The sequence below is a fragment of the Mercenaria mercenaria genome, chromosome 8 (assembly GCF_021730395.1).
Source record: "Mercenaria mercenaria strain notata chromosome 8, MADL_Memer_1, whole genome shotgun sequence".
Classification (NCBI taxonomy): domain Eukaryota; kingdom Metazoa; phylum Mollusca; class Bivalvia; order Venerida; family Veneridae; genus Mercenaria; species Mercenaria mercenaria.
This window is the reverse complement of record NC_069368.1, coordinates 23,736,452-23,748,508: the sequence shown is the minus strand read 5'-3', so window position 1 is coordinate 23,748,508 and position 12,057 is coordinate 23,736,452. Positions and strand designations below refer to the sequence as shown.

Genomic DNA, 12,057 nt, shown 5'->3' with positions numbered 1-12,057 from the left:
TCTTTAGCAACTGTTACAATGATCTTAACCTTGAACCTAATTACCTCATATGCAATCCCAAACTTTGTTTTTACGCAAGCTACCCATATACTAAGTTTCATTTGAACGGGTATTGACAAGTACTCATTTTCTTACACATATAGTAAACGATGAGATATTTCATATAGTTGACACAGCAGCTAATTTGGTGATACAGCTAATTAAGCAGAGATTTGTGAATAACCATTTGCCTTATGATGTCACTACCTTCAAACAAGTGAAATAAAGATATTGTATCTGTATTTGTATTACGCTGACTAATTGGTTGGGCGGCTTATGACATAAGTATAATTATACACCCACATACAAAGTTTTGGGGGTATAATGGAGAGAGCTTGTCGGTTTGACTCGGTCAGTCGGTCGGTCTACATTTCCCGAAAATAAATCATTACAGACTTGACAAACTTAAATTAGTAGTACAAGGTGTAAGATCATAAAACACAAGCTAAGTTCGACTTTGCCTACAAACCACCGATTTTGACATAGGCATGGCCTCTTTCCAACTTACAATATGCCAAACTCATGCTCTCCGGACAATAACTCATGAAAGGCTTGACAGATTTAAAAGAATTTTGGTACACATGTGTAACATTATATCATGCAGGTCATGTTCGAGTTTGTCTACAAACCACCATTTTTGACGTAGTTATGGCCAGCCTTCTGTGACAAGGCCTTATTATATTGCAGGGCTATTATCCGTCATTCCTGTGACAGTTCTAGTTACGTCATGGTAAAAAAAAATCGACACAATTAAAAAACCCACAAAAGTTTTCCTTATTGATAATTATTTGAATTTCACGAATTTTCGAGTCTTTGAATGGTATTCTCTTGAAAGATATGATATGTTTTAATCCACTGCAATAATTATCATTATTCTAAAAAAAGTATCAAAAAAAAAATCTTATACTGAATGGTTATATAATCAGCAACTGTGACTGTTCAAAATGAAAGATCATGTACTGTACATGTACATTCAACAACGTGTTGGGAAAGAACATGCAAACATGCTCTAGGGGTTATTAGAATGGGAATAAAGTGCAATTTTCCTTCTTTGGTTACAAAAATATAGATAAGGCCTAAAACAAATCTTTGTTTCCGGTAACATGCTCAAAAAAATTAGGGTAGGTAGGTCGGAAAAACTGTTTTTTTGGATTTTTTTTTATTAAGGGAGACTTTTCGGAAATTATTTTTGTGTCAAAAAATGAATACAAATAGGGGGTTTATGCCTCTAGAGCATCAGTAACTTAGTTTATAACATCACTGACCATGTTATATGCATAAAAGTGCAGTTTTGCAACTTTTTGTCAAAAAGTTGAAAAAAAAATGTTCCCCAAGGCCATAAAAACATTTAGGGTCGGGCCAAAAATTTAGGGTAGGTCGGGATACCGGAAACAAACAATTTTTTTTACGCCTAAGTATTTATACAATATATATGGTAAGAAAGAAAACGTTAAGTGAACTAATGGGTTAGGAAACTATATTTTTTAAGTAAGAAATGAATGGCAAGTTGGCCAAATATCGAGTTAGCTCTTTTGTTCAGTGTATACAGCAATGCTAAGATCGAATACCACATAAACGTACAAGTTGTTTTATCCTACAGTTTAGCCCCTTACATTTACATATAAACTGTTTACGGTGTCCTAAAATTGTGTAAAGTTTTATTTCATATATCAGATTTCACCTTAAAGTAAAATTAACAAGACATTGTTACACACGTATGTACACACTTTTAAGATGCTACCTGTAATAGATTAAAGGAGACATAAGTTGACTGGATAAAAAGGTAATGTTTACAATTATATCTTGTGTGCACATATCAAGCAATAAGATGTTTGAATTATTAAAGTATCTGGCTGGAAGCATTAGTTTTTAATTGTTTGAATAGCAGGTTTCTGTGGTCATTTGGCATTCAACGAAGTTAGCAGGTGTGTTGGAGATAAAATGTATAAAAAATGTTTAGGGCTTTATAGAACTATTAATTTTGTGTAATCTTATCGAAAGCATTGCATTCTAATGATAATATCTCTCAATTTTGGGTTACGTGACAGGACCATTTCTTATACATGTAGTGGAAATTAATTAAAAAATCAATAGTAGGGTCTTACCTAAAGAGAGTTTGACTTGTGAAGTATCTGAAATAACTGATATAAACTTAAGCTAGTTGTTTTTGAAAATCCTTTGTTTTTCCTTTTTTCAGAAACAACGCCTTCAAAATTGTTAAGTAATCAATAAAGAAATTTAGACCTAAGTTAGAGCCTGGTTACTTTCAGTCAATTTAAACACCAGAGGTGCACATACTTTGCAATATTGATTTTTAAAACATGCAATAGCATTCTGTCCAAGAGATATTTGTAATTTTTGATGTGTGAATTGAAAGCAGGAATGATTGAGACTTGAAAACATTGAGACTTGACAACATTGAGACTTAAAAAAATGAATTGCTGTTTTGTTAACTATTTTAAATAAACCTTTTAGTTAGGTCTCATGACATGCTTGACCGGTTACAGTTCCAAGAAGAATTTAGACAAGATTGAGGAACAATCATGCTCTGACAGTGCTAGTGGGGATATTTTGAAAAACAGTAGAGGTATGCCAATAAACATTTATACTTTAAGAGATACATATCTACAACATATTACATTATATATAGCTTTTTATTCTCCTTTCTAAAAATAATAAGCTACTGCTGGGCTCTTTAAATCATTTGTTTCGAAATTAATAAAGCTTAATATACGCATATTGAAATTTTACAATCTCTTTGGGTCAGATGCTGATATTGAATAATGGCATTGGATTTGTAGATAAACTCCCGTACGTAAGGTCACAATAATGAAAATGTGTTTCAAAACCAATTAATACATTGTGTCTTTGATATATTGAATATCTATCAAGTGTCGAGATGAATGCATGACTTCTAAATTGTAGCTGTAGATTTGTATGCGTCAGTGGGTATTGGGCCTCTAAATGCTAATCAACAATGGGGATGTGTTTGAGGCAAAATCGTAAAACTATTGGATTGTTTAGGCTCATATAGTAATTGTTATTTGTTTGTGTCATGCTATCTTAATGGATCACATTTTCATTGTGAGCTCTCAATGTTTGGGAAGGTGACTGGGTCATGTCTTATAATTGAAGAATATGGAAACATCAATAACGATCAAAACAGTGTGTTGTAAACTCTAGGGGTGTTGAACGTCCAATAACCTATGAACACACTTAACCACACCGAGCCTTTCAATATTTTGCTCGGTTGCATTCTGTTTTTTTTTTTTCAAAAGATTTTCTCACATATTTCGTTATTTAAAGAGAGTATTATTTTATGTGTGTTTGTACACAAAAAGACTTTGTTACTTTAGAATTTCTAGCAGACTTTTTGTTTTCTAGTGTACTAATGTTAAGTAATAAAATCTAGAAATTTAGACAAGGCAGTGGACACTCTTAGTCGTTATAAGAGCATAGTGATACATGCAATCTTTGTTGCCTGCTTAGATTCAAAATTTTCTCTCAGAGTTGGGGTGGTGAGAAGTTTATAGTGTTGGATAATTTTCTTGTTGTTTTTCAATAAATCTTTTATCTAGGTCTCAGGACATGCCTGATCGGTTACGATTCTATTGATAAATTTTAACAAGATAGTGGATCAGTGCTAGAGTGGTTTTTGATGAAGAATAGTACAGGTATGACAGTACAAATACCTAATGTAATATAGACATCAGCTGAATTTGCTATTAAAGCCATCTACATTATATGCTTTCTTGCATGATGTAAGTTTTTCAAACTTATTTTCATGGATGTTGAGAGTCTCTTTGAAAGAAAAGTGCCAAATCTGGACCTAAGTTTTATTCATCAGAATTGTAATATAGGTACATAATATAGAAATGACTTGCCTCTCATGATTCGTTTACGCTGGTTTTAGTTCAGATTTAAATTGCTTCAATAAGGTACTTTGACAATATTAGGCAATATTATTGTTTTGCAAGATATTCTTAATTGCAAAAATAAGTTCTCAAATATGCATTTTAGGTTTTCCATTCTCTATAATTGTGTGAAAATAACCTAAACTATTACAATATTAAGATGGAGATTGTTGACAGCCATTTATTTTCTAATTAAGCATTTATCAAAAGAAATTTTTAATTTCTTCGGAAGGATATGTTTCCCTTTATGTACAGTTGCATCTGTTTGAAATGTTTGCTGTATTTAATGGTAAAATGAGGAGTAGCTTGTAGTAGGGATGAATTTAAAATACATGTTATGCCTGTTATACTTTATAGCTTGTGGTAATAATGTGTAATACTAATGTATCTATCAAAATATCAACGTGTGTTTACTGTTATCTAAACACTTATGTCTCTTTCAGTTATCCCGTTTGATGAGAGATTGTGTTGATCTAGAAGAAAATCACTGATCGGCAACCTGCTGAAGTTTACTTGAGATACTGTGACATAATGCATCTTAAATGAAAGGCTTGAAATTAAGACAAGAGCAAACATAATAATTTTGTTACTTTGGTAAGTGTTCACTTTAAAATTTTAATAGCGTAATGCATTTAATTGTAATTATATAGCATCTTTAGGTCAAATATGGTTATTGAAAAATGGCTCTGTATTGGTCAAAATATGTGTAGGGTAACCCGTAAGATACAGTGAGACAAAGCCTGATTGGATAAAAATGCAGTATGCCAAAATCAAACAATACAACGTTTTCCTTAAAATTTGAAATCCTTAAGACATAGATAGCGGATTGCATTATGTTTATACAGAGGGTATACAGAGGGTATATATGTGTTTGAAGAGTAAATGTAAAAATATCTTGAGTGAGCCTAAATAGCATTATTTGTTTCGTTTGTGTGGCATGTACGTTATTTCATTGAAAGAATCATATTTCAATGGTCAACACATTTTAGTATGTGACAGTGCCATTTCTTACAATGGAAGCCTGTGGAAAAATTAAGCAGCATTGTCTGAATTAAAGAAAGTTTAATCTAATTAATGATAAGTGGAAACAACTGATTTGGGAAAATGATTTTTATTTAGATTTTCTAGCAAACTCAAAGCCAGTTGTTTTACTAACACAATCACAAAAATCTAAATAAGTAATTGGCCACCTTCAGTTCATATAAGACCAAAAATTGCATTATGCACAGTTTTAATAGCTCCAGTTGCTTCTTTCAATTTTGTGGTTTGAGCAGAATCAGTATCTTTCAGTGGGTGGGACACAATGAATGTTGAATGACTGCATTATTGCTTTACATGAATTTCTGCATATGCATAGCTGGTTTTGGATTGATAAAGAATTTCAGACATACTTGGGCGGCAATCATATACTGATAGAGCCAGGATAATTATTGATGAAGAATAGTAGAGGTATGACGCTAAAGGTACACACAACTTAATATATGCTTCTGCAGCCGCCTACGTTATATATAGGATCTTTTTCCTACTTTCTTGAAGCGAAGAGAGTCTGTCTGGCGTTATTTTTGTCTTCCTTATTTCTCATTATATTTGATTAATGATAACGTTCATGTAATTTTATTTGTTTTTCCTAGTTTAGTTGTTCAAATTCCAGTTGGAAGAAGGAAAATAATTGAAATTTGAATATTAGAATATCTTTGATCTTTGGTCTGTCAAGTACATTCATTAAATTCATTAAATGATACATACAGTTAATATTTAAGGCTCAAGAAGTTTTAAAACAGTTTTCTACAATAATTTATTTAGAAGAAGATATTGTCTCTTCTGTTCAGTTGAAAGTCAAGATTAAAAATATAGTTATTTTACCTGTATGTACCTGACATGTGTTCAGTGACAGTCTCCAGTTATATCTTTGCGGGAAAAGTACTTTGCTTTTTTGTTTCTTAGAGTAGGAAAAGAAGGTATCATTTGAACAAGATTATTTCTAAGGAAGTTCAAACATATCTGATTTGTTTCACGGTATGATGTACATGTTTTATCACTGATTGTCGTTAGTTTGTTTCACAGAAACATACAAACCAAAGTGTTTTCAGAATTGAAATACTGGTACACAATAATAAAAATGAATTACCTCCCATTGACTGTTTAGAATGCTTATGTTTCAATGTTTTAACTGCTCAGTGAGATATTTAAGACTAGACGACATCATTGTTTTGCAAGATAAGTAGAGCAGGTATTTTTTAGAGTTGGTACCGATCACTTGTGTGAAGTGTCAATTGTATTAAATTATGTGAAAATAACAAAAACATGACATTTGATTGGAGATTTAAAAAAAGATCTTAAAAGAAACTAATTTTGTTCTTCGATAAATTCTGCTTCCCTTTATGTATAGTTGCGTCTGTTCCAAATGTTTCGCTGTCTTTTTTATGCAATTACTATTTTGTGTGTCTGAATTTATTGTATTGATAGAATCATGTTTCAATTGTCAACGCTCAAGTTTTGGGTAAGTGATAAGGCCATTCCTTATAATGGAAGGGTAAGGAAAGATCAAGAAGAGTGTCTACAAGAGATTTTCATTCTAAATTTGAATTTTCTAAAATAAATGATATAGAAAAAATATTTTCTTCTTCTTTAGTTTGTAGCCGATTCAAAGCTACCCAGCTGTTTAGCAACACAATTACAGTTATAAAAACGCTCAAGGGTTGCGTTATTAATATTTCTACCAGGTGCATGCAATATCATGCGACCCAGGATACTTGCAATATTTAGTGTCTGCATAATGTCAGAAATTTCCCAAGGAGTAAAGCTTGAAGAAGGTTAGAATATAAATCTTTTATTTAGGTGAATACACATGGTTGGTGGGTTATGGATCCATAAAGAAGTTTAGACATGATTGTGAGGCAGGCATGTACTGAAAGAGCCAGGGCGTTTATTGATGAAAAATACTAGAGGTATGACACTTAACATACACATATTAAGACAGAATTAACTTAAAATGCGCTTCTACGACCTTCCTATCATATATGGAAACTTGTTATATTTCTTTTAAGTTAAGTATTCAGGTTCCAGTTACAATTTTAAACTATTTAAAGACAAGTAGTCTAACGTGTGCCTTTTAAAGGATAGAGTAGGAAAAGTAAATACCATTCAAACATTTCTTTGTGAAGAAATTCATAATACCTTATTTGCTTTACGGTATGATATAAATGTTATATAACAGTGTTGTTGTTTGTTTGTTTGACAGCAAATTGCCAATTTATCAGAAATTGAAAATATTGGTACATAATATAGAGGTAATCTCCCATTAATTGTAAAGAATGCTTATGTTTCAGTTTTTAACTGCTTCAGTGAGATATTTGGGGATAGACAACATCATTGTTACGGAAGACTAGATTAGTTTAGCAGATGTTTTTAGTTATTAATTATATATTAAGGTATTCTGTAGTCTAAAATTGTGTGAATATAACATAGAAAGGGCACTCTTAAGATGCTTGACAACCATTAAGTGGAGATGAAAGCATTTGTTTAAAGCAATGTTAATTTCCTTCGATAGATTCTGCTTCGTATTATGTACAGTTGCATCTGTTTCAAATGATTTGCTCTCCTCAAAGTTACATTACTATTCTTGTGTGTCTCACGTTATGTTTTTGAATCATATTTCAAAAGTCAGTTCTGAATTTTGAGGTATGTGGCAGGGTAATTCCTTAATGGAAGGCTATGGAAAAAATCAATCAAAGTATTTTGATTAACGATACTTTAAGTCTAAAGACTAACAGTTGTTTAACAATAAAATTACAGCACCTTCAGTCATTATAAGGACTAGAAATGCTCAAATTTGCACTTTAGATATTTCTAGTATATTTCTAACAGGTACGTTTAATTTCATATTATTCTGATGAAATCTACAATTTTTGGTGTCTGCGTAGAGTAAGCATTGCCTCAGGGAGGGTGGTTGGGGTGTTTGAAGACTGCAATGATCTTTACAATAAATCCTATATTTAGGTCACTGCACATGTCTCGCTGGTGTTATAGATCAATGAAGATTTTAAGACATAATTGTGGGTAACTCATGTACTGATAGAGCGGAGGTGGTTATTGATAAAGAGTAGTAGAGGTATGATAAAAAGGAAAAAGTAAGTGTTATTTGAACAAAGTAATTTCAGGAGAAGTTCATGCATATTTGATTTCCTATATGATGATTTTCAGTGCTGTTGTTTGTCTACCAGTCCAAAACAATGCCATAATTAAACCAAAGTGTTATTATATTTGAAGTATTAGAACATTATATAGAAGTAAATTACCTCAAACTATTTGTTTAAAATGCTTATAGGTCCTTTTTCACTGTTTAAGTGAGGCACATTTGGTCATACAATATCATCTATGATCGCTTGATATTTTTAGTTCTGAAATATGTATTAAATGTTGTAATGGTCTAAACAGCGCGATGATAGTTTAAGCATGACACTCTTGAGATGCTAAACAGCCATGTATAGCTTATTAAAGCAGTTCTGCTTTATTTGCACGAGTATACTTCCCGTCATGCACAGTTTCATCTGATTCATATGTTTGGCAGTTTTCTTTATGATATTACTATTACTGATGTTATGTTTTTGAAAGAATAACATTCCAACCTGTACGAAAAAAGGACCTGTTTTACAGCTGTAAAACGTCTGTAAAAGACCTGTATTTTAAAATTACAACTGTAAAAGACCTGTAAGTGGAAAAATGATCAGAAATACAGTTGAAATTTTCAGATGTAAAATATGAAGGTCTCAATTTACAGCTGTAAAAATTTTACTGTTGAAAGTTACAGCTGTAAAATGGTCATGTCTCAAAATTACAGCTGTAACATTTTTTGGGGGAAACATGAGAATTGTCAGCCATCTTTAATGCATTTTGGCGGGATATAACTGAAATTCACACAGACATCACATCTTGTAAAATTTTGGAATTTAAAGCGGTTTAGAGTAAGTACAGATGTTTAATTATCTATTATAGTTGTAAAAGGACATGTATAAGTACATACATTAACTATTTACTCTATACTGGAAGCCGCTAAGCTTAAAAGAGATAATTACAAGATTGACATATGTTTTCATGACTGACATAGAAAGTTTTATAAACAAGATCTGCATATGTTCTACTTTGTATCCTACTCTTGAATTTTGCTGTTGCTATACTGTAATCATACCACATATACTTTACGTAGTAGATCATTTATTTTGCCATTTTCATAGTAATTGCTACCTTATCTAGAGAACTGCAATTCATCCTAAAACTTTTTGCACCTCTATTTTCGTCCCTTAAAATAATGCCCTCTTTTTCAACACATAACATTTCTACAGCTGTAACTTTTGGGCATTTTTACAGCTGTAACTTTTTTCATTTTTACAGCTGTAACTTTTTTTACAGGTATAGCTCATTTGCATATTTCGAACTGTTTAACAGTCGTTTGACAGCTGTAAATTGAAATCTACAGCTGTAAAATCAATGTTGTTATATAAAATCTACAGGTGTAAATTTGTAAAAGCATGACTGTTATTTTGAACAAAAATACAGGTCTTTTACAGCTGTAAAATTTCGTACAGGAATAGTCAGCTCTCAATTTAGGCGTTGTGACAGGGACATTTTTGATAACGAAATGCTAAAAATAATAGTGACAGAGAAAAAAATGATATTACTATTTTTGAGTTGATAACAGAATCAAACAAATGAAATCAAACCAGCCAATAAGTTTAGTACTATATTTCAGGAATTTGGGCAATCTACTTGGCACTTTCAGTCAATATAAAGACCAAGACTACTAAAAGGTTGCATTATCAATATTTCTAACAGGTTCATGTAATATCATTTGACCGAGATGATTGTTGTACATTTTAATGTCTGTACTGTAATGACTTTTCTCAGTTAGTAGAAAATCATAGGGTTCGACGACTGATGTTAAAAAACAATCATTTATTTGCTGCTTTTTCTGCTTTACTGCTTGATACACATGTTTCATAACTGATTTTTAGTGTTGTTTCTAATGTGGGTGACAGAAATATTATAAAATTGTACCAGTGTGTTACCAGAATTTAAATATTGGTACCTAATAATATCAATGAATTACCTCCCATTAATTGTTAAGACTACTTATAGTTCAGTTTTTAACTGTTTCGATGTGGTATTTTGGGCTAGACAACATCATTGTGTTGCTAGATTAGCATAGAAATTATTCTTTATTGCAGAAATGTTCTAAAATAGATATTTACGTTTCCCTTGTGTACAATTGAGTTTAAATAATCGAGATGCTTGACACATTCATAAAGCATAATATCAATAGTAATTTAAGTTTCTACGCAGGAATATGATTCATTTTATGCGGACTTGCATTTTGATGAAAAATCTTACTAATTATAGATATACGAAATGCTTGTAGTAGAGGTCTACTAGAAAGACTTTCTAGGTCTCCTGTTTTTAATGATTTACATGATATTGGTATTTGTGTGTAATCTCTATCAAAGTATCAAACAATATATATTTACTAAGTGTCTATTAAATACTTAAGACCCTTTTGGTCATTACCATTGATGTGAAAGTGTTTACAATCTTTTTTGAGAGGATAAAGAAGCAGCATCCTGCTACAGTTGACTAAAAGAAAATGTTACGTACTAAACATCAAATGGAACAAGAGGCTTGAATTTTAGGACACAGTAAATAAAACATATGTTGTTTTGATGTGTTTATTTTAAAATGATAATACTATCGTAACTATATAGTCCCTCTGTGACAGAAATTGTTATCAAATCGTGGCTTTTGATTGGATGGAATCCCATCATAAGCTGATTGGAGAAAAATTGTTATGTTACAGTCATAAAATGTTTGTCAAAATAAAGCATAGCAACGTTTTCTGTGAAAGTTGTAGTATATAATAAGTGCTTGGCTGAATGAATGATTTTCTTAAGGTCAGCATAGAAGACAAGAGACATTTGGCCTCTAAATTCCATCAACACAGTGGGGTAAAAGAGTATGTGGGGGGGGGGGAGGGTAGGGGGTATGTAAAAGGGCAATTTCTTAGAATGAAAGTATATGGAACTATCAATAACACGGTTTGTCCTAAAGAGAGCTTAATTTCGATTTCGAATTTACTTTAATAGCTAAAAATTTATTATCTATTATGTTTTTTAGAAATATTTCCTTGCAGATTCCTATGTTGTTCAGGAATATAACTATTGGAATTAAAGTGGACGTTAAGGCGAACGTTTTCAGTCAATATAAAGATCAAGGGTGCACCAAATTTGCATAAAATTATGATACTGGATTACAATAGATAATAGCACTTGTCTCCATTGAAATATGTAATTTTTGATGTCTGCTAAAAGTCAGAATTTCAGTGAGAATGCAATGAGAAGGTGTTTAGGGCTGGGTATCTGTATTCTTACTTTTGATAAACCTTTTATTTAGATCCTTTGTCTTGTTTGACATGCTATGGTTTAATGAAGTTCTTTATACAAGATTGAAGGAGTAATTACACTTAAACATATACTTAATACAGACGTTATTATATTTATAAACTTTTGCTCTTTCGCAGCCTGAAACCGCGGTAGGCTGTTTCTCTTTTTTAAGACGTTTGATACTATGTAATTTTAGGTCCTCGTTTTGCTAATTTGATCGCTTAAACTTTCAACTGAAAGCTGGAATGACATGGAAACTTGAATACAAGAATATCCTTAAGCTTGACGATAAATTCTCAAGTGTTTAAACAAGGATCAAAGTCCAATCAGTTACTTTTACATTGAATTGTACGACAACCACATCCCTCCACACATTTATATTACCTTGAAAAACTGTCACCACATTATTTTCCTTGTTACAAATTTAGACATGCAAGTGTTGTATGACTTAGTCTGAAATTTTCATGTGAGTAGGGCATGAAGCGGGTTGAAATATTGGATGACAGTATTGATGTTTAAAATAAATCTTTTATTTAGGTGACTGCATATGCTTGGTTGGTTATGGATCCATATAGAAGTTTAGACATGACTGTAGTGATAGAGCCAGGGCGTTTATTGATGAAGAATGATAGAGGTATGACACTAAACTTACAGACATTAAGAAAGGTATAACT

General features: G+C 31.7%; 2 long non-coding RNA genes across 3 annotated transcripts; both read left to right on the top strand.

Moving 5' to 3' along the window:
• The first annotated feature begins 1,586 nt into the window (after nt 1-1,586).
• LOC123522871 (uncharacterized) lies at nt 1,587-4,531 on the top strand. 2 transcript variants are annotated; one of them, XR_008372223.1, is made up of 4 exons: nt 1,587-1,822; nt 2,515-2,626; nt 3,618-3,713; nt 4,397-4,531. It is a non-coding gene; the product is annotated as an uncharacterized LOC123522871 (long non-coding RNA). The 2 variants fall into 2 exon arrangements; XR_008372222.1 differs by lacking the exon at nt 1,587-1,822 and having other exon boundaries at nt 1,911-2,626.
• Nucleotides 4,532-5,284: 753 nt separating this feature from the next.
• Nucleotides 5,285-12,057, top strand: LOC128558978 (uncharacterized). The gene is made up of 3 exons (XR_008371997.1): nt 5,285-5,402; nt 6,792-6,901; nt 11,921-12,057. It is a non-coding gene; the product is annotated as an uncharacterized LOC128558978 (long non-coding RNA).